This window comes from Cupressus sempervirens, chromosome 1 (genome assembly GCF_028749045.1).
Source record: "Cupressus sempervirens isolate cs-2001-9-10 chromosome 1, ASM2874904v1, whole genome shotgun sequence".
Taxonomy (NCBI): domain Eukaryota; kingdom Viridiplantae; phylum Streptophyta; class Pinopsida; order Cupressales; family Cupressaceae; genus Cupressus; species Cupressus sempervirens.
In genome coordinates, this window is record NC_143118.1 from 807647700 (window position 1) to 807668809 (window position 21110).

At 37.4% G+C, this 21110-nt stretch overlaps 1 pseudogene; it reads left to right on the plus strand.

Moving 5' to 3' along the window:
* The first annotated feature begins 2050 nt into the window (after positions 1–2050).
* Positions 2051–19120, plus strand: LOC149580325 (UDP-glycosyltransferase 85A8-like; annotated as a pseudogene).
* The last annotated feature ends 1990 nt before the right edge of the window (positions 19121–21110 follow it).

Here is a 21110-nt window from a genome sequence, read left to right on the forward strand (position 1 = left end):
TTGATACAATGCTCTAAATCACATTGTATCAAAGAGGGGCAAAATGTAGATGCTCAAAAATAGTTTGCATCTATGGTTTCATCACTTCTTCATACTAATTCTTCCCATTTTCTCATTCTACTAACTTTGATCTTTTGGCCAGTGTGATCATACTTTATCATTTGTATCCTTCTTCACATCAATTTCATATCAACTCAAAATTATATCAAATCAACTCAAAACCATTTCAAATCAACTCAAAATCACCCCAAATCAACTCATAATCACTTGAAATTAATCCTAATCAACCCAAAACATATCAAACATCCCAAATCAATCATCATTTATCTGCTCATAGGCATTGTCATGGATTTTAGTGCCTTGGAAATTTATCAACCTATCAATCTTATCAATCTTACCTTAGTACTTCATGGCTCTCAATGTTAGGTCAAACTATCATTCATGTCATTAAATATTTGACATTTTTGAGGCTTTCAAGGTCAAATCATGGCATCATCAACCATTTTAATAACATTGACAATGTTCGTCGATGTTATTATGATCAAACCTTATCAATCAATTTCAATCCTGTAGCATTTACAATGTTGGTTAAATGTTACATATCAACTAATTCATGTCATGTGTCCTTGGAATGTTATCAACTTCAATAAATCAATCTAATCATGGCTTTGATTTTTTGGTCATCATCTTATTCGATCTATATCACCATCACATTTTCATCAAAGGATACTATCGCATTCATTTAATCAATTTGGCCAATCATCTGCTAATTTTCTCTATAGGATTAAATAACCCATAATTTAATCCTATTCTTTCTAATTATTCTTCCAAATTATAATCCTCAATTAACTAATTTTATTAATTAATTGGTTCATTATCGGCAAACCATGGAAATTCTTAATCTCCTAAGTTCCATTTTCCATCATTAATTCCATTTTCTACTAATTCTTATCTTGTTGAATAAGAGGATTTTAATTCGAATATTCCATAAAATATTGCATCATCATGACACTTGGATATGACACCTCATGGATTCTCCTTTGACACTTGGCTAAGATTTGTCATAAATAAATATTCTTACCTCTAATGCACATCCCCATTTGGCTTATTCATCATAGATTCTTGGCTTTAAGTGGGTTGAGGTGTCTTATGACACGTCATAGATTCTCTTCCACATTTAGCCAATTTTGACTTTCATGTGTCATAGAATCTTACAATTGGCATATTTTATCATATGCGTCATAGGAATCTCTTGCCACATCACATATCTATGGGTGACAAATCCAATGCTCTCACCCTCCATGTCAATTATAAAATGGACACCCTTCCTCTCATTTTGGATATTAATGCTTAAGTCTTGAGTCCTTGAATCCTTGAGTCTTTGATTCTTTACTCCTTTGCATTTTGCATTCTTGCTCTCACATTAAATCAAAACTTCAAGTATTCTCATGGCTTTATCTATATCATAGGCTTTTGCTTCAATCTTGTGTGCACTATAGGCAAATTGGAGCTACAATCATTTGGAGAAGAAAGAAGGACATGGGAGCTACAAAAAGAAAAGGGAGTTTTTAATTATGTTCACTTTCTTTTGATTAGTTTGGCTTTCATGGTAGACTAGTGGGTGCTAATATATGTTGATTGAGTTTGTGATTTGCTCATAGTGTGTTATGCATTTAACCCATTTTCTGGTCCTACTGTATAATTGTTCATGTTTCTATCTATCTAAAATAAAAATATGGTAATAAAACTTAACTCCATAAAATGAAGAATAAAACAAATTACCTTTTAAAAATTAAAATTAAAATTAAAGAACTCAATAAAATGTAAAAGAGACAAAATTTTAAACTAAAACAAAAAATAACTTAGTAAATACATGAAGATGAATGACGGGGCTCAAGAAAAAATTCCAATCAGAGAGTTGAAAGACATGAATATGGATGGTTTAATGCATGATGTCATAGGACCTTCCCCTACGCAAGGAACCATTAATCCTCTTCTCAATTTGGCTCACCTTCTCTCTTCGTGAGGGGTTTTCTTTAGTTTTGTGAATATGGAATGGAGTCACAAGTGTACTTCTAAAGAAACTCATAAACAAAATGATGATGATGATGATTATGAGTCATTTAAGTTTCACACCATTCTAGATGAGTTGCCACCAGATCATGGTCACCTTGGCAATCTCACTGAGTATGTAATTGCAATAAAAAATCTTGGTCCCTTATTGGAGCATCATTTGCTAGGAACCTTATCTGATGGAAAAACCCCTCCCATCATGTCCATTATTATAGAAACTTTCATGTCTTGCACTTATCAAGTGGCCAAGAATCTCAGAGTGCCTTGAGTGATCTTCTAGATAATGTGTGCTGCCTCTTCTATTGCTTAGTACAATTTTGACCTCCTCCTCTGTCGTGGACATATTCTTGTCAAAGATACAAAATCTTATATAGTAGAAATTGATCCTATGTATATTATTTTTCTTGATTGAATATGTTTGTAGTAACCTAAGACATCTTAATTGTACTGGAGGAATCAAAGAGGGTGGATAAAGCGATCATTTGTTTGCCAAATAATCTTCCACCTTTGTTTCTCATTGATATATTTTTTTTCTATTGCACTACAAAAACATTGGATGTCATGTTCCAGTGGAGTCTATGTGAGTCTCAATTTCAAAGCAAGGAAGATTATGTGTCAGTCAACGCTTTTGATAAAGTGGAATCACCTAAGATAGTAAGTGCACTATCCTATAATAGATTCCCTACTTTAACAATGGGACCTGTCTTTCTTCCCAATTTTATTGAAGGAAAAATGTGAACCAATGTTGGAGCAGGAGGATAGCTCTCTCAAATGGCTTGATGCCAAAGTGCCCAATGGTATCATCTTAAATTAATTAAGAATTCAAAAAGAATATACAGAATAACAAGATGCATAAACATAGTAGTTTATTGTGGTTCACCACAAATTGTGGCTATGTCCACACTGAGAACAGATGAATTATATTGATGAGAAAAAGAATGAGTTTACAATACATGCCATTAGCCTTTATAGATCACAAATGATTAGTTGAAGAGGCATAAAAAGGCCCACTTTTCTTCACTATTCAACAATCTCCCACTTGAAGACAACAGATACACTAGCTGACCATCCATTCCCTTGCTCTACATGCTGACCTACTTCTTTTTAAAAAGGCCAAGAGAAGTCTTGGCACATTTGAACTTCTTCTTTGCAACAACCTTTGTTAACTTGTCCACCAGATTGATCTTTGTATCAATTTTGGAAACCTTTAGTTTTCCTTCTTCTACCACATAGCAAATATAGTGAACATGCTTGTCAATATGTTTGGAGCATCGTTGAGAGGAATGATTGTGAGCCATAAAAATTGCACTCTAACTATCTAAAAATAAAACATAATCATCTTGTTTCCAATATAGATCACTGAATAAGCATTGCAACCAAATCATCTCTCTAGCCCCTTTGAAAAGAGCCAAGTATTTGGCTTCAGCAAAAGAAAGTGCAACACAAATTTAAAATCTTGAGGCCCAACTCATGGCAGCCCTAAAAAATATGAAAGCATAAGTAGTAGTAGACCTACATTTTTCTCAATCTCTTGCAAGATCTGAATCACTGAATCCTTGCAGCTAAGTATGATTTCTACCAAAACATAATGCATAATCAGAAGTGCCCTTGAGATACCACAATATCCACTTTACTACTTCCCAATGAGGCTTACTGGGATTTTTGATTAATCTACTAACTACTCCCACCACATAAGCAATGTTGGGATGTGTAGAAACCATAGTGTACATTATGCTACCAACCATTGATTTATAAGGAACATTATGCATAAAATCCTTCTCTTCTTGTGTTTTGGGACACAAATCAAAACATAGGCAAAAGTGAGGAGCAAGAGGAATAGGAATGTGTTTAGCTTCAGCCATGCCAAACCACTCTACAACATTGTCAATGTATGAGTTTTGTAACAAAGTCAACACCTTTTTCTATCTATCTCTAGTGATAGTCATCCCATGAATCTTTTTGCCCACCTCTAAATCTTTCATGTCAAACCAAGAAGCTAACTCTTTCTTTAGCTTGCTGATTGTTTGGGGAGATGTACCAGTAAGTAACATGTCATCAACATAAATTAGAAGAATAGAAAACTCACCACTAGGAAGTCTTTTATAGTAGACACAAGGATCTGATTCACATCAGGTGAAGTTTTGTTCAGCCATGAACTGATCAAACTTAATGTACCACTATCTTGGAGCTTTCTTGAGCCCATAAAAACTCTACTTCAGCTGGCAATAAAGATGTTATTTCCCCTTTTGGGAAAAACCTTTAGGTTGTTCCATGTACAACATGTACAATTCCTCATTGATGTCATCATGTAGAAAAGTCATCTTGACATCAAGCTATTTGAGCTCAAGATCCCAAATGGCTACCAATCCCAAAAATTCCTAGATTATAGTCATCTATACAATAGGTGAAAAAATCTCCTCAAAATCTAGGCCTTTTTTCTGAGCATACCCTTTGACAACTAGTCAAGCATGGTACTTCTTTCTGCCAAAAACTTCTTCTTTCACCTTATATACCCAAAGGTTTTTCAAAGCTTTCTAGTTGGGTGGAAGTAGAACTAAGTACCATATTTTATTAGTTTTAACAAAATTCATCTCTTCTTCCATCACAATCATCAAATAATTTTTATCAGTACTTCTGCAAGCATCTTGAAAATTAAATGGCCCTACTTGATTAGAGATTAAAATCTCAGGCTCTGCCTCCTCGAAATAAAGTAGCTCATAATCTGAATACTTCGTAGGCATCTTTCTCTACCTTGTAGACCTCCTCAATTCAACTGTAGAATCCTTTATTTTATCTTGACTAGAGTTATTTGCAGAAGGGACCAATTCAAATAGAGAGACTCTAACTGAGATTCTTCTCTTATTTGCTACTGCCAAGGGAGAGGAATTCCCAATATCACGATCTTGGATGTGATTAGAAAAACTAGAGGTGTGTGGCGGCAAAGGCATAGCTATAGAGTTTTGTGAAAACATCTTCCCATCCCCAAAGTTATTGTTGTTTTGACTTCCCATTCCCAATTTTGAAGTAGAGTCGATAGGAGTGCTTGGAAATAGTACATCAACATCCTCAAACACATTATCACTATCATGGTAAGTCTCAAATGCATCATTCTTTCTTTGTAATTTGCTGATAGCTCTTTCATCAGTGACTAGTCTAAGATTTGGAAAATCTAAATTGCACTGGTGAAGATGTTCATTGTTAAGATTGGTCTACAACAACCTACATGAATGACCATCACTATTCTACATCTCATGTCCCTCAAGCTCATGGATTCTAGCATGAGAAAAGGAATTCCCAATATGGTGAGATTCATCAGGCATGTATGAGGGGGACCGCCTAGAAGGGAGCAGATGTTGATGACCTCCATATTCAAAAGGATTTGCTACCTAAGTGGATGCTCCATGTATGTGAGAAGTGTAAGGGCTAACTAACCAACAACTCTATATCACTGTGAGTAGAAGCATATACTTTCCATGTGGGTGAAAGACCCTGGAACTCCCAGACACCCTACTCATCACTGTGACCTACGTCAAGCTCAAGGAGTCAAGTATGCTATGTCGATGTTTGGTGAAGACTAGAACCTAAAATTGGTAAAGGAGAAGGCTATAATTGCAGATTGTGCTCACTAAAGGTAGAAGTAGAGGAAGCATTTCTAAGCCTGTGACCTATCTCCAGCATAGCATGTTAATGCTCTCCTTCATTATGAGTAGTAGGAGCATTGCCAAATAAATCTCCTATGATTTCACCATTGTGACTACTATCCAACATCCCACATCTCCTATGAATTGACTGATTTGAAATACTATCAATTCTTTGACCATATCCCTATGGATTGTCTAGTTCATGGAATTGCTCATCCTTAGAAGTATGCTCTATCTATTGTAGAAATGGTAGGGTATGAGAAGAAGGCTCTGAATCACTTCTAATACAAGGAAATGGACCTAAAATAGAGGTAGGATTTTGATGCAGGAGCATCCAAAGGAATAAGGGCAATCCTGTGTCATCCAAAAAAATGTACTTAGACTTAGTTTCTGTTTTATGTCTTTACATTTTTGGATACCCATTTGGCTCAAATAAAGGTTCCAACTCTCATAGTTCAACTATCAGTGCATTTGAAAATCCTGAAAAAATAGGAGCATGCAATTTGACCATCATTTTGGTGACCTAGAAGGTACAACTTGGCCAGATGAATGTAATTGAGATTTAGAGCATTCCAGAAAAAGAATCAGGTCAAAAGGCCCCACGGTTTGAAAGTTATTGTAGTTTTTTGAGTTTTGGAGACCTCCTAAGAATGCTTCAAAGTCAGGTTTGGGGCATTAAATGACCTCAAAAAGGGTCAAAAAATGGGGGACGAGTAAGCTGGTCCATAGGGCTATAGAGCGCTTTGAGAGCTTTCCGAAAATGTAAACGATTCATCAATCAGAGCTACGGTTCAAAAGTTATGCCTCCTGGAAGTTCGGCTACCGTTTCTGGATTCTTCTAGATTTGCACCGACTTCTAACATGGCTTCTGAAACCTTCTATTTTGTCGATGGATGCCTACTAGCACTTTCTAGAATGTACTCCTAGTCCTTAACCCTCCGGGGTCTATTTAAGGAGATTTTGGCATTATAAAAGGCAGTTCGGATTGGAGCTTGAGAGGAGGTGCTAAAAGGAGAAATATTCTCTAGATTTATGCTATTGTAAGCCTGTAGGGCATGTTTTGAAGTTTATTTTCTCTGCACTGTTTGTACTAGCATATTTTCTCAATTAATATAATTCCCCCTTTCTATTGTGTCTATTTTTTTGTTGGGTTGTGTCCCCATCAAGTGGTATCAGAGAGTACCTTCATTAGTGGTATCAGAGCCACCCATCATTAGTGGTATCAGAGCGGGTTTTTCTGAGTGTGTAGACAGAGCGCCGACTGTGAGGCAATTTGCACCAGGACTGTGTGGTTGTGGGTTCAAGTTAGAAGATGCTTCCATGAAGAGAGCATGGCGGAAGGGCCAGAGCTATTGATCCTGAGGAGGTTAGAGCCCTCAAGAGATAGGTACAAGCATTGCAAGAGGAGCTTTGTAGAGGAGCAAATATTGTCGCAGATGACAATAGTGAGGATGACAATGAAGAGGAAGTAATGGAAGTTGACGGGGAAGTTCTGAATCCTGTAGAGGAAAGGCTTTTTAGGGCCATTACTAGGTTTGGGAAAAGACCTACAATTGAAGTGGGTATATTTTCGAGAAATTTGAAACCAGATGAGTTGATCGACTGGATCAATGAACTGGATGAATACTTTGAGTATGAGGATATAAGGGACCCAGATAGGGTTAAGTTTGCAAAGGCCAAACTAAAAGGCCATGCCAAAATCTGGTGGCAAGAGGTTCAACTGGAAAGACTTAGAAGAGGAAAGGAGAAGATCACAAGATGGGATCGCATGGTGGACAAATTGAAGAAGCAGTTCATTCCTGTGGACTATGAGCTTGATTTGTTTAAGAAGATGCATGGGTTAAAGCAATCAGGAAGATCAGTCCAAGAATATACAGAGGAGTTTTACTGACTCCTGATTAGAGCGGGGCATGCAGAAGCAAATAAGGAGAAGGTTGCTCGTTATATCAGTGGGTTACGACCTAGCATCCAGGAGGAATTAAGTCTGGTAAGAATGACCAGCGTTGAAGAAGCATACCAGTTTGCCCTACGAGTTGAAGAGAAGCTGAGTAAAAGGTTTGAAAGAAGACAAAGAGGGTGCGGTCAAGGAGGAAGGGGAAGCGGTAGATCATCTGGAGGCCACAATGAAACTCAAAAGAAAAATGAAGATGAGGGTACTAGCAGGAACCAGAGGAATGAGGGTTTCAATCGCTCCCATGATCAAGATTTTGGAAATCAAAGAGGAAGAGGTAGAGGACGTGGGCAAGGAAGAGGAGGCTTCCGTGGTACCTATTTCCATTGCAATGAAGAAGGTCATCGTGCCTTTGAATGCCCTCAATGACAAGGAAGGACAGATAGGAGAGCTGAGGGCCAAGCTAGGGTTGCTCATGTGGATGAGGATGCACAATCATCACATTCAGAGGATGCAGAAAGAGGAGAGACCTTGGTAAATGAAAGAGTCCTACTAAGTGGTGAGAATGAACCAGGACAATGGAGGAGTCTGTTCCGTACCAGATGCAAGTGTGAGGATAAATGTTGTGATGTGATCATTGATGGTGGTAGCACTGATAACTTGGTATCAGAAGAGATGGTTTCTAAGCTGAAGCTCAAGAGGGAGAAACATCCCCAGCCCTATCGGATTTCTTGGGTAAAAGATGATCATAAGGTCCTGGTAAGTGAACAATGTTTAGTAAAATTCAAAATTGGGAGTTACCATGATGAAGTTCTCTGTGATGTTATTTCGATGGATGTTTGCCATCTATTGTTGGGTAGACCATGGCAGTTTGATAGACATGCAATACATGATGGACATGCAAACACATACTCTCTGACAAAGGATGGAGTTCGCCACAAATTGAAGCCCATGAAAAAGGAAGGTGAAAAGGTATGTAGCAGTGCTAGGATTTGTCTTGTTGATGGAAGGAAGTTTTTAGATGGCATGAAACATCAACGTATGTGCTATGCTTTGATTCCTAGGAAAGATAAAGAAGGTAGTAGTGAAATACCATTTGAAGTTTCAGATTTACTAGGGGAATTTGGAGATATTATCTCTGATAATGTTCCAGATGGATTGCCACTAGTAAGGCAAATCAGTCATCAGATAGATCTAATTCCAGGAGCTAGTTTGCCTAACAAGGCTGCTCACAGGATGACTCCTACTGAAACAGAGGAGCTAAATGGACAGGTTCAGGAGCTATTGAGGAAGGGCTTAATTTGAGAGAGCCTGAGTCTATGTGCAGTACCTGCAGTACTTGCACCAAAGAAGGATGGAGAGTGGAGGATGTGTATAGATTCTCGAGCTATAAATAGGATAACCATCAAGTACCAATTTCCTTTACCAAGGATGGATGATCTTATGGACTGCTTGAGTGGAGCTCAGTACTTCACAAAGATAGATCTGAAGAGTGGCTATCATCAGATACGGATTCAAGAAGGAGATGAGTCGAAAACAACCTTCAAGATGAAAGAGGGTCTTTATGAGTGGTTAGTCATGCCCTTTGGATTGACGAATGCCCCAAGCACCTTCATGCGGCTCATGAATGAGGTACTTAAGAAGTTCTTGGGAAAATTTGTTGTTGTCTATTTGGATGATATTTTAATTTTCAGCGAGACTTTGGAAGAACATTTACTACATATTCGTAGTGTCCTTGAAAGGCTAAGGGAAGAGAAACTATTAATTAATCTAAAGAAGCGTGTCTTTGCAAAAAGGGAGTTAGTCTATTTGGGATTTGTTATATCACCTGAAGGTCTCAAAATGGATCCAGAGAAGGTAAAAGCCATCTTGGAATGGCCTACTCCAAGGTCTACTACTGAGGTAAGATCATTTCATGGTCTGGTTAGTTTTTACAGGAAGTTTATTAAGAATTTCAGTGGCATATGTGCACCTCTAACTGATACAATAAGAGGGGATAGAAAAGAGTTCAAATAGACTGCAGCAGCTGCGAGAAGTTTTGAATTGCTGAAGAAGAAGGTTACTGAACAGCCTGTGTTGGCACTTCCAAATTTCAGAAAAGTATTCCAGGTGGATTGTGATGCTAGTGGTAGTGCTATTGGGGCTGTTGGGCCCATTTACCGTTGCACCAAAAGCCATGACTGTTAGTGAACATGGAACACCACATAATTAACCACCTGTGGGCAGGGGAGCGCGTCGCATCACCCAACAATCTCCCCCTCGACGCGCATACCAGGTGCTTACGCGGGTCGGGATGGCACCGGGGAGATTTGAACCCATGACCAAGCCAAAACTAGGCTCTGATACCAATTGTTGGGCCCATTTACCGTTGCACCAAAAGCCATGACTGTTAGTGAACATGGAACACCACATAATTAACCACCTGTGGGCAGGGGAGCGCGTCGCATCACCCAACAGGGGCTGTATTAAGCCAAGAAGGTAAGCCTATTGCATATTTTAGTGAAAAATTGAATGATGCAAAGAAGAAGTATTCTATTTATGATCAAGAGTTCTATGCAATAGTTCAGGCCTTAAAGAAATGGAGGCATTATTTATTGCCAAAGGAATTTGTTTTGTATACTGATCATCAGGCATTACAGTACCTAAATAGCCAAGGTAAATTGAATCAGAGGCATATGAAGTGGGTAGAATTCTTGCAGAGTTATAGATTTGTGTTGAAGCATAGAAGTGGAAAATCTAACAGGGTTGCAGATGCATTAAGTAGGAGACAGTTGTTGCTTACAACAATGCAAGTTGAAGTAGTTGGGTTTGATAAACTCAAGAATTTGTACCCTGAGGATCCTGATTTTGCTGAAGCATGGAAAGATTGTAAAGAACCTGTTGCTGTAGATAGAACCAAGTGGTTAGACTATTTGATTCAGGATGGCATGTTGTTCAAAGGTAGTCAATTGTGCATTCCAAGGAGTTCCATGAGGGAAAATCTGATTAAGGAGAAACACAGTGGAGGGATGGTAGGACATTTTGGTCGGGATAAGACCATTGCCATTCTTAGAGAACATTATTTTTGGCCCCAAATTACACAGGATGTGAAGAAGTTTGTACAGAGTTGCTAGGTTTGTCAAGTTGCCAAGGGGTTTAGTCACAATACTGGCCTATATCAGCCATTGCCTATTCCATCAAGGCCCTGGGAGGACATAAGTATGGATTTTGTTCTTGGATTGCCAAGGACACAAAGGGGTAATGACTCAGTATTTGTGGTGGTTGATAGGTTCTCCAAAATGGCACATTTCATTCCATGCCACAAAACTCATGATGCTGTCCATATTGCAGACTTGTTTTTCAAAGAGGTGGTAAGACTACATGGTCTTCCAAGGAGTATAGTTTCTGACCGAGATACTAAATTTGTGGGGTATTTCTGGAGGACATTGTGGAAGAAGTTGAGAACAGACTTGAAATTTAGTTCCACGCATCACCCACAGACTAATGGCCAAACAGAAGTGGTAAATAGAAGTCTGGGCAATTTGCTGAGATGTTTAGTTGGAGATAAGCCCAAGGGATGGGATTTGATTCTACCATAGGCAGAGTTTGCTTATAATAACTCTGTAAATAGGAGTACTAGAAAATCACCATTTCAAATTGTATATGGAAATAGCCCAAGGACTGCACCAGAATTGAGGAAGATAGAACAAGGGGAGAGAACAAGTGCTGAAGCTGAAGAATTTGCTGAACACATCAAGCATCTACATGAGGAGGTTCAAGCACACATTATCAAGATGAATCAAGAGTATAAAGCTAGGGCTGATGCAAGGAGAAGACATAAGGAATTCCAAGTAGGGGATCTAGTCATGGTGCACTTACGAAAAGAAAGATTTCCAGTTGGTACTTACAACAAGCTGAAAATGAAGAAATTTGGCCCCTGCAAAGTTTTGAAGAAACATAACTCAGGAAATGCATATGAGGTGGAGCTGCCAGATGGTATTCACATTTCTCCCATTTTCAACATTGCAGATTTAACAGAGTATCATGATGATGGTGCAGATGAGGAGCTGGTTTTAGAGCCACCCGTCATCAGATTTGAAATGATAGGTTGAGACTGTGATTGTGATTTTAATTAAGAATTATTCTTATTAAATAAAGGCATAGGAATGATATCTTCAACAACACTTTTATGTGTTGATAATTGAAGAGACGAAAAATTCATCTCATTAAATACTACATCTCTACTCCATACAATTTTCTTTGCAATAGGATCCCACTATCAAAATCCATATTGATCTTCTCCATAACCCATGAAAATATAGTGCTGAGATTTTGAATCCAGCTTGCTCCTTTTTTCTTTAGGAACATGAAAAACTACTTGATACTTATACACACAAAGATGTGAGTAGGAAATCCTTCTACCCAACCATTCCTCATCTAGAATTCCAAAGTCCAAATGAGATGAAGGACTTTGATTAATCAAATATGCTATTTTATTATAGGTCTCTGCCAAGAATTCTTTACCTAAACTAGCTTTAGATTGCATGCATTGAACTTTCTCAAGTATAGTTTTATTTAGTATTTCCACTACCTTGTTTTCTTGTGGGGTGAATAGCACAACTTTCACCTATCGAATACCATGAATTGCACAAAATTTATCAAACTCAATTAAAATAATTCACCTCCATTATCTAATTTTAAACATATTATTTTGTGCCCGCTTTGATTTTCAACAAGAGCTTTAAAAAAATTTAATTTTGAGAAAAATTTAGACTTTTTAGACATCATATAAATCCAAACCTTTCTAGTACAATCATCAAGAAAGGAAACAAAGAAATTTGTGCCTCCATGAGAGGTTACCTCTGTCAAACCAAAGATATCTAAGTGCACTAACTCCAATGGTGTTGTCTTCTTGTCATGACCGTGCTTCAAAAAACTGACACATTTTTGTTTCCCATGAAGACAATGCTCACAAAATTCTAAATCTACTAATTGGAGACCCAAAAGTTGCTCTCGATTAAGCATAACCTCTAACCCATTTTTGATCATGTGGCCTAATCTTTGATTCCAAAGTTTTGCATCGCTATCCACAATAGCCATCGCAGCTCCCACCTTATTATTAGTTTCTACAACATCAAGATTGTAATCTTCTAGTTGATTATGACCTTCGGTTGTTGTTATTATTGCTACCTCTATGTTGAGTTCTTCCTCTATTTTTGGTACTAACCATTGTTAGCACATCATCAAATGTGTACTCTTTATTAGTTATCCTCATGTCTTCACTAAGCAACGTAGAAGCCACCTCATCATAGACCAACTTGTTTTTGCCATTTACAGAAGTGCTAACTCCTATTACGATACCATCCCAACAGTCAAGTAAAGAACATAATAAGATGTCCACCTTATTTTCATCATCTTGAGGCATACCAATGGAGTGTGCTTAACATAAAAGAGTATTCAACTCATTTATGTAATTTGACATCATTGTTCCATCCTTCATCTTCAACTTGTAAAGCTTCTTCATGATAAAATCTTGTTTACATTAGATGTCATTTGGTACATACTATGAAGCTTATCCCATATGTCCTTTGTTAACATTTCATTGTTCACACATGAACAACACATTTTTAGATAGCGAAACAAAAATCTCTATCATTTCTTTCTCATCAATTTTAGTCCAATTCTCATCCGATATGGCAGTAGGCTTCTTTTCTTTACCTTCAATTGCTATTGCAAGATCATGCTTGACTAGAAGTGATCAGATCTATACCTTCCACAAATTGAAATTCTTCCCTAAGGAATTGCACTCTTGGTTCTGTTGAGATAATGGGTGTTGCACACATTGCATAATATTGTTATTTTGTTATGTAATGTTGTGCCTAGATGGACGTGCAACATGTAAAGATTCCCATGGAATATTCTTGATGAGTTGTATTGTAACATTGTGATAATATTTCATGTAATTATTTAATATTGGGGGAAAAGAATTAAATGCCCAATATTAAATGTGGGGTCAGTGGGTTAGGTAGCACATGGTATTAGCACATGGTTTATGTAATACCACTTAGTGGTTTTGTGGGACTTGCTACTATATAAGCAGCCACAAGGGTAGTTGTTGTATAGATAGAGAGAAAAAGAGTGACAAGGAGAAGACAAAAGGCAAGAGTCGAGCGGGACAAGGCTTGACAGGTTAGCCAAGGGAGCATTTGTGAAGGTTGAAAGCATGGCATGGGATGTGTGGATTCATGCTTGTTCACATAGTTTGCTCGGTTGTGGCTATGGCCATGAAGGCTTCCATGGTTGTATGGCAATGGTATTTTTTGCTGAATAATACATGATGATGGATGCTTTTGGAGGCTGGGTTTTTCCCTCAATGAGGGTTTCCCAGGGTATATCTTGTGTCACATTTTGTGGGTATGTTTTCTATTCTCTTGCATGTGGATTTTAATTCCGTGTTTATTTTAGATCTATGATGGGTTATGTGGAAACGGTTATATTCTTTATTGCCAAGTTTCCTTACAAGTGGTATCAGAGCTATGGTTTTATTATTGTAACCCTAGATTGAATCCATGGGAATGCATGAGAGGATAAAAGAAAGGGGCAAGATATATGAATAATTATTGCAAATCTGAGGACTTTGGGTTTGCTGTTATGATGGGATGTTAAAAGATTTAGGCATGGGAAATTGTTGGACAAAATATTTTTCGGATGTTTCATTTTAAATGAGGGTTTTGGGGGGTAGCTTGCAAAAATGACCTCCTGGGTAAAAACACACCTCACCATTGGATCCGGGTCGACATTTCTATAAAATTTGATATATATTATGCCCTAGTTTGGCCATGTTCAGAGGAAATGAAAGAGTTTTTTGGTTTCAGCTCATGATGGCCGTCAAATTTAATCCCGTCGGAATTTTCGTCACTGAAAAAATTAAAAATGAAAAATCGTACTGAAAATGGTAAAAAGACAGTTTTAGTAAAATGGCCATAACTTTCTCTCAGAATATCGGATTTCAGAGTTCTTATAGGCGTTGGAAAGCTAATTCAGAGCACTACAACATGGTGTAGGTTTGGTTCTATGATTTTGAGATTTTGTCAAGTTTTAAGAGCCTTGAAGTCAGATGTTATTTATTTTGAGCACGGATTAGGGCATAACTTGGGCATACGGAGTCAGATTTTGGACTTCGAGTAGTCAACGGAAAGCTCTTGGAGAGCTCTACACATTGGTTCATATTTGGTGCAGGTTTGGCATGATTTATTTATTGATATATTGATCTAAACTTTATAGATATATTTTGACTATGGTAACATTGTGAGTTTATGGCATTGGAAATTTAAGATTTGATGTCATTGTATACTCAATTCATATTTTAGATTGGTCTCATGATGATATGGTTATCAGTGTTTGGTTTGGATATGCATGATGACTTGTTGGGTCTACAAGTTGTGCAGTGTTGTAAGCGGTCTATACTTACAGGTTGCATTTATAGCTTGGTTATGGGTTGTCTTTGCCCATTGATCTTTCATTATTAATGCATATTCAGATTGGTGGCTTGGATTTGGGTTGTCTATGCCCTAAGTCACATGATTTTACGATTTTATCTTCATGTAGAAGGGATGAGATGTTGTTACCAGGTACAGTCATGGTGGAGGATTGTGGTTGACTATGCTGGCAGGTTGGACACTATTGAGAACCAGATGCTCAGTTCATGGATGTGATCATGGTGTCATGGATTTTGGCATGACATGATTGGATATACAGAGGATGGTTTTTTCATCATGATGTCATGGATAGCTTGGATACACGGTTTAGTGGGAGCTTGTGACAGTGATGGGGTGACAGTGCAGGATTAGTTCCTAGTTTGGTTTATATCTTCTTGGTTTGGAGAGGATGGATTTTATGATGCCATAGGTGACTTGGTACCACAGTTGAGTGGGATTTGTTGGCATTGATTTATTTATTGAGTGTTTGCAGATGTTGGAGGTTTGTCTTAGATCCTGTTGCTGCAGAAGCGTCTTTGACATTTGCATGGTGCACTTGTTATCTTCATGGTGTGTGAAGATGGTTAGATCTTGAGGACTCATGGAGTTCTTGGTTATCTTCATGGTATGTGGAGATGGTTCTTCCTGGTATGTGGAGATGGTTTTCTTCATGGTGTGTGGAGATGGTTGCATCTTGAGGACTCACAGGGTTCTTGGCAAAGGTGTGGTTTATGCTTTTATTTGGCATGTTATCCTTGGTATGAGGATAGTTTCATTATTATGTCATGGTATACTCTTGATACGCGTTTAGAGTTGTGACATGTTATGGTATGTTCATATGGAGCATGTTATCTCTTTGGTTGAGATGGTTAGATCATGTTGTCATGTTTATGTTCCTGAGGCCATGGTTGGAACTTTGACATTGATCTTGGTTTAGTTTCTTGGTATTGAGTACACTAATCATAAGCTGGATACTTCATGATATTGCTATGTTGCATTTGGAGTTGGCATGAATTGATTGGTTACAGGTGCTCATGGATACTTAGAGACGGTGGTGATGCTGATTTCTCTTGGATTAGAGAAATATTTGTTGGGATGGTTGATGGTTTCAGGAGGAAGTCCGAGCGGCAGTCACCTGATATTGACTTGAGAGGAGATTGTTCTTAGATGAGTCTTGGTTGGAGACTTGGGTATCTGGATGAGCATTCTCATTCCCCACTCTTGGTCTACTCGGCAGTTTGCTACTTGAGAGGTATAGCCCATTGTTTTTTTCTCAAGTACATTATATTTATGCTTGTCTTTCATGGATATGGATCTTGAGCTATGGTACATGAGTTAGTTCTGGAGGGTTCATTTGAGAGATGGTTTAGCATTGGTTATCTCCATGTGCATATGTTGTTATGCTGGTTGAGTTTGGGAGATGGTTTTATATTGGGCATATTCCTTGGTTTAGGAATGGTTTTATTGAGTTTGATCTTCTTGTGAGAGGCTTACATCCATGATGATTTATATGGTATGGTTTGGGTGTTGTTGAGGCTTCTTGTTGGGGTTTTATGGAGGAGATCATACTTGCACAACTTACATCTAGAGGTGTGTGTAGAAGGACATGATACATGTTATGATTTGCATGGTTTCTCTGGTCTTGGTTATCTTCTTGGATGTTCAGTTTTTGCCTACATTGGATTTGAGATTGGTTAGAGATTGTGATCACTGGTTTGTGCTCATGTATGTCATGTGAGAGATGACATGGTTATTCCTTTATCTCTTTCCTTTGTTGGTTGTGATGAACTTGGGAGAGCATTGGAGACTTGTTATGAGAGTTGTTCTTGCAGGATATTAGTTTATGTATTGTGGATGTCCTTGATACTACATGGATTCACTTCTTTGAGATGTGTTGAGTGAATTGGTTATAGATTTGACATTATCTTTTGTAGTGGGAGCTTCTTGGTATATATGTGGTAGGTATTGCTCTTGAGGCTTGTGATTGCAGGTTGTAGATTGGATATGTCGGTGATATAAGATTCACTTGTTATACCTTTGAGGTATGGATAGTTGGATGGGTTTGGCACTTTGCTGTGGGTGCTATTTCAGCTATGGATATTTTGACAACTACGGATACATGTGATTACCTTTGGATCAAGTTTTTTGTGCTTGGAATTTCAGTTGGTACAGGATTTTATGATCTTCTAATGCGACAGGTTGGGTGGTTTTCTCTTTGGATGGCTTCTATGTATGTCCAGTGACAGTGGCATAATAGGAGGTGAGATCATTCATGATTGAGATGCTGGATACTTTGATTTTGTTGCGGGTACCAGGATGGAGCACTCGGTGTATTTTGATCCATGATGGTGGATATGCTGGGAGGGATTGTTCCCTTGTTCATTTGTGTGGCTACGGATTGACCCTATGCAATGTATACAACAAGTGGGAGATTGTTGAGATAATGGGTGTTGCACACATTGCATAATATTGTTATTTTGTTATGTAATGTTGTGCCTAGATGGACGTGCAACATGTAAAGATTCCCATGGAATATTCTTGATGAGTTGTATTGTAACATTGTGATAATATTTCATGTAATTATTTAATATTGGGGGAAAAGAATTAAATGCCCAATATTAAATGTGGGGTCAGTGGGTTAGGTAGCACATGGTATTAGCACATGGTTTATGTAATACCACTTAGTGGTTTTGTGGGACTTGCTACTATATAAGCAGCCACAAGGGTAGTTGTTGTATAGATAGAGAGAAAAAGAGTGACAAGGAGAAGACAAAAGGCAAGAGTCGAGCGGGACAAGGCTTGACAGGTTAGCCAAGGGAGCATTTGTGAAGGTTGAAAGCATGGCATGGGATGTGTGGATTCATGCTTGTTCACATAGTTTGCTCGGTTGTGGCTATGGCCATGAAGGCTTCCATGGTTGTATGGCAATGGTATTTTTTGCTGAATAATACATGATGATGGATGCTTTTGGAGGCTGGGTTTTTCCCTCAATGAGGGTTTCCCAGGGTATATCTTGTGTCACATTTTGTGGGTATGTTTTCTATTCTCTTGCATGTGGATTTTAATTCCGTGTTTATTTTAGATCTATGATGGGTTATGTGGAAACGGTTATATTCTTTATTGCCAAGTTTCCTTACAGGTTCCTCCATGACTTCAGATTTTGATCACCAAAATCGATCATAACTTTGATACCAATTGTAAATTAATTAAGAATGCCAAAAGAAAATATAGAACAGCAAGATGCATAAACACAGTACTTTATCATGGTTCACCACAAATCATGGCTATGTCCACACTGAGAGTAGTGGAATTATATTGATGAGAAAAAGAATGAGTTTACAATACATGTCATCAAAATTTATAGATCACAAATGATCAGCTAAAGAGACATAAAAAATGGAGGGAAAAACACATGTGTATGTTGGCCTTCACTATTCAACAGTCATATATGTTTCTTTCGAAAGCATCACCATAAAATAGCATGAATAGCTGGAGGAATTTGCAATGGGATTGGGAAATGGTAAGCACCCTTTTCTATGGGTGTTATGCAATGATATTGTAGGAGGTACGCCTACCACTCTGCCAGAGGGTTTTGAAGAGAGGGCTGAAGATCAAGGAATGATTATGAAATGGGTGCCTCAATTGAAGGTTATGTCCCACCCTTCCATGGGAGGGTTTCTAAGCCACTACATGTGGAACTCATGTCTAGAGAGCATGAGCATGGGAGTACCAATGTTGGATGGCCATATGTGGTCAATTAGTTTCTAGATTGCCGCTTTTGTGTGGATGTGTGGAAGATTGGCATGGATTTGGAGGGTGTGGATGTTGATGAAAATCTTGTAGTTACAAGAGAGGAGATTGAGAAAGGGGTAAGTAACTTGATGGAGGATCTAATGGAGGGTCTAAAAGTGTAAGAGCTAAGAAAAAGGGGAATGGAGCTAAAGGAGGTTGTATTCAAAGTAGTTGGGGAAGAACATTCTTCCTTTGTTAACTTAAATAGGTTTATTCATGATATGCTAAAACTTTTCAGTTTATCTACTATAAAAATTATCTTATAGTAGAACCATTTATTTGCTCATATAACAATTTGGTTAACTATGTAATTCATTGAATAGTCTATATCAGACAACTTAAACACTAAGTCTTGATTTCCCCACTAATAGTGTAAAATAGTCAAAGTTGACATAGTGTGATTTGTATTACTAGAAAGTAATTTGGGTACACATTGAAAATTACATATTATGTACCTCTCAAACCAAAAACAAGTTTACGAAAATTATTTTGAAAAAATGTTTTTGCCAAAAATCGTAATCTCTCTAACCTCTTAAAAGAGGGGAAAGGATAAGTAGGAAAGCTAGAAAATGTATTTGCAATCAGGATAACTTTAGTGGTGAATATTTGCCAAATGACAAATTTGACTCATCAAGGACCTTAAATTTGGCAAAAAAAATTACACTTTCAAGGTGGTCATGTTGTCAACACTTTATGAAAATTGGGTCCAATGCTTAAAGTAATTGCTAACAATGATACATAATTATTTTTATTTTGGTGATGACTTTGCCAATGGAATTTAATCTTTCCACATGATGAATCAAATATTTTCACCTACAATTTTTGACGTTTTTCTTATTTGATGAATACATTCACCAATATGTGGTAAATCTTTCATTTAGGTTATATTTTAAGTACATATAATTGATATGTATTTCTATTCCAGAGACATTCCAAGTAAGTTTTTATACTATTAATCTTTGGCCCAAAATAGGTTTTATCATGGACAGTTGTCATTATTTCCAAGATTTTCTTTAAAACTTGTCTTTGTTAAACACTTTAGCTTGAAAGGAGATTTATACCATTGATTTAGGATCATCTGATGGTTATTAAATAGGGTTTTATTTAGATGATATAAAATTATGGTTTCTAGGTATTTGCACTTTCAGTAACAAGTCTCTTCATAATTAAAAAAATTTCATAGATTTTACAAAATTTTCATGAGACAAAAATAAAATCTTGAATAGATTTTGTAATGCCCTACCAAGGGATCCAAAAGAAATAACCTAAATTTTTAACAAGTTTTCTCACATATTTAAAAAAAAAAAACAAGAAACATAAATCATTCACATCAAACACATAGTCGCGGAAGCAATAACATACAATCATCTATAAGCATACATAATAGGTTACATTCCTTAAGGATCCCAAGGCATTGAGTCACATTTAAATTTAATTAATACTAAGTCTAACAACTACCACATCCATATGAAAGAATAATTATAAAGCTCAATGTCCATTTAAATAATATACATTTGTTCTAAATGCCTCTTGGCAAATGAAATTTGGAATGCTCAATCATCCACTATACATATCATAGGGTATGAAAAGCTTAAAAGAATATACATATGTAGAAATAGAAATACATCATCCTCCTCGAATCCATGATACAAAGTACAATAAAATAAATGAAACTATCCACCATACATGATACATCCATCCATAATAAAAGATATAACATCCATCATGAAATATAACCATCCACCATAATGATACATAAGAATAATGAAAGTAATTATAGACAAGGAAGCTCTAGCCACAGTGACTATAGATGGATCTCAATGGTAAGAGTGAAAAAGCACTGCCACCTAGCCATGTGGAACCTAAATGGCCCACTCCCACCACACTAAGGAGATAGTCTCAAGTCCCAAATAGGATATCAAACCACATATCAAAAGTACTCTCTAAGTCTAGGAAATCCTAAAAGTAATCTAACTCAAAGGGTTCTAAGACAGTTTGACATCTAATTTCTAGATGCACAAAAGACTTTTAGTTAACCTACTATGCAAATGGGCAAGTGTCATCACATGAATCACACTAGATTTCCCTTAGCAGTCTCTTAGGACCCTTGTGTCACTAGTGATCCCTATACGGCCACTAGTATCCTCTCTTACTCACAAGGCATACTACAAAATGCAAGGTCGCAACCAAGCATTCCCTCTACACCCATCCTAGTCTGTACTAGCACTCAAGGCATGGGAGAGAACATACAAAAAC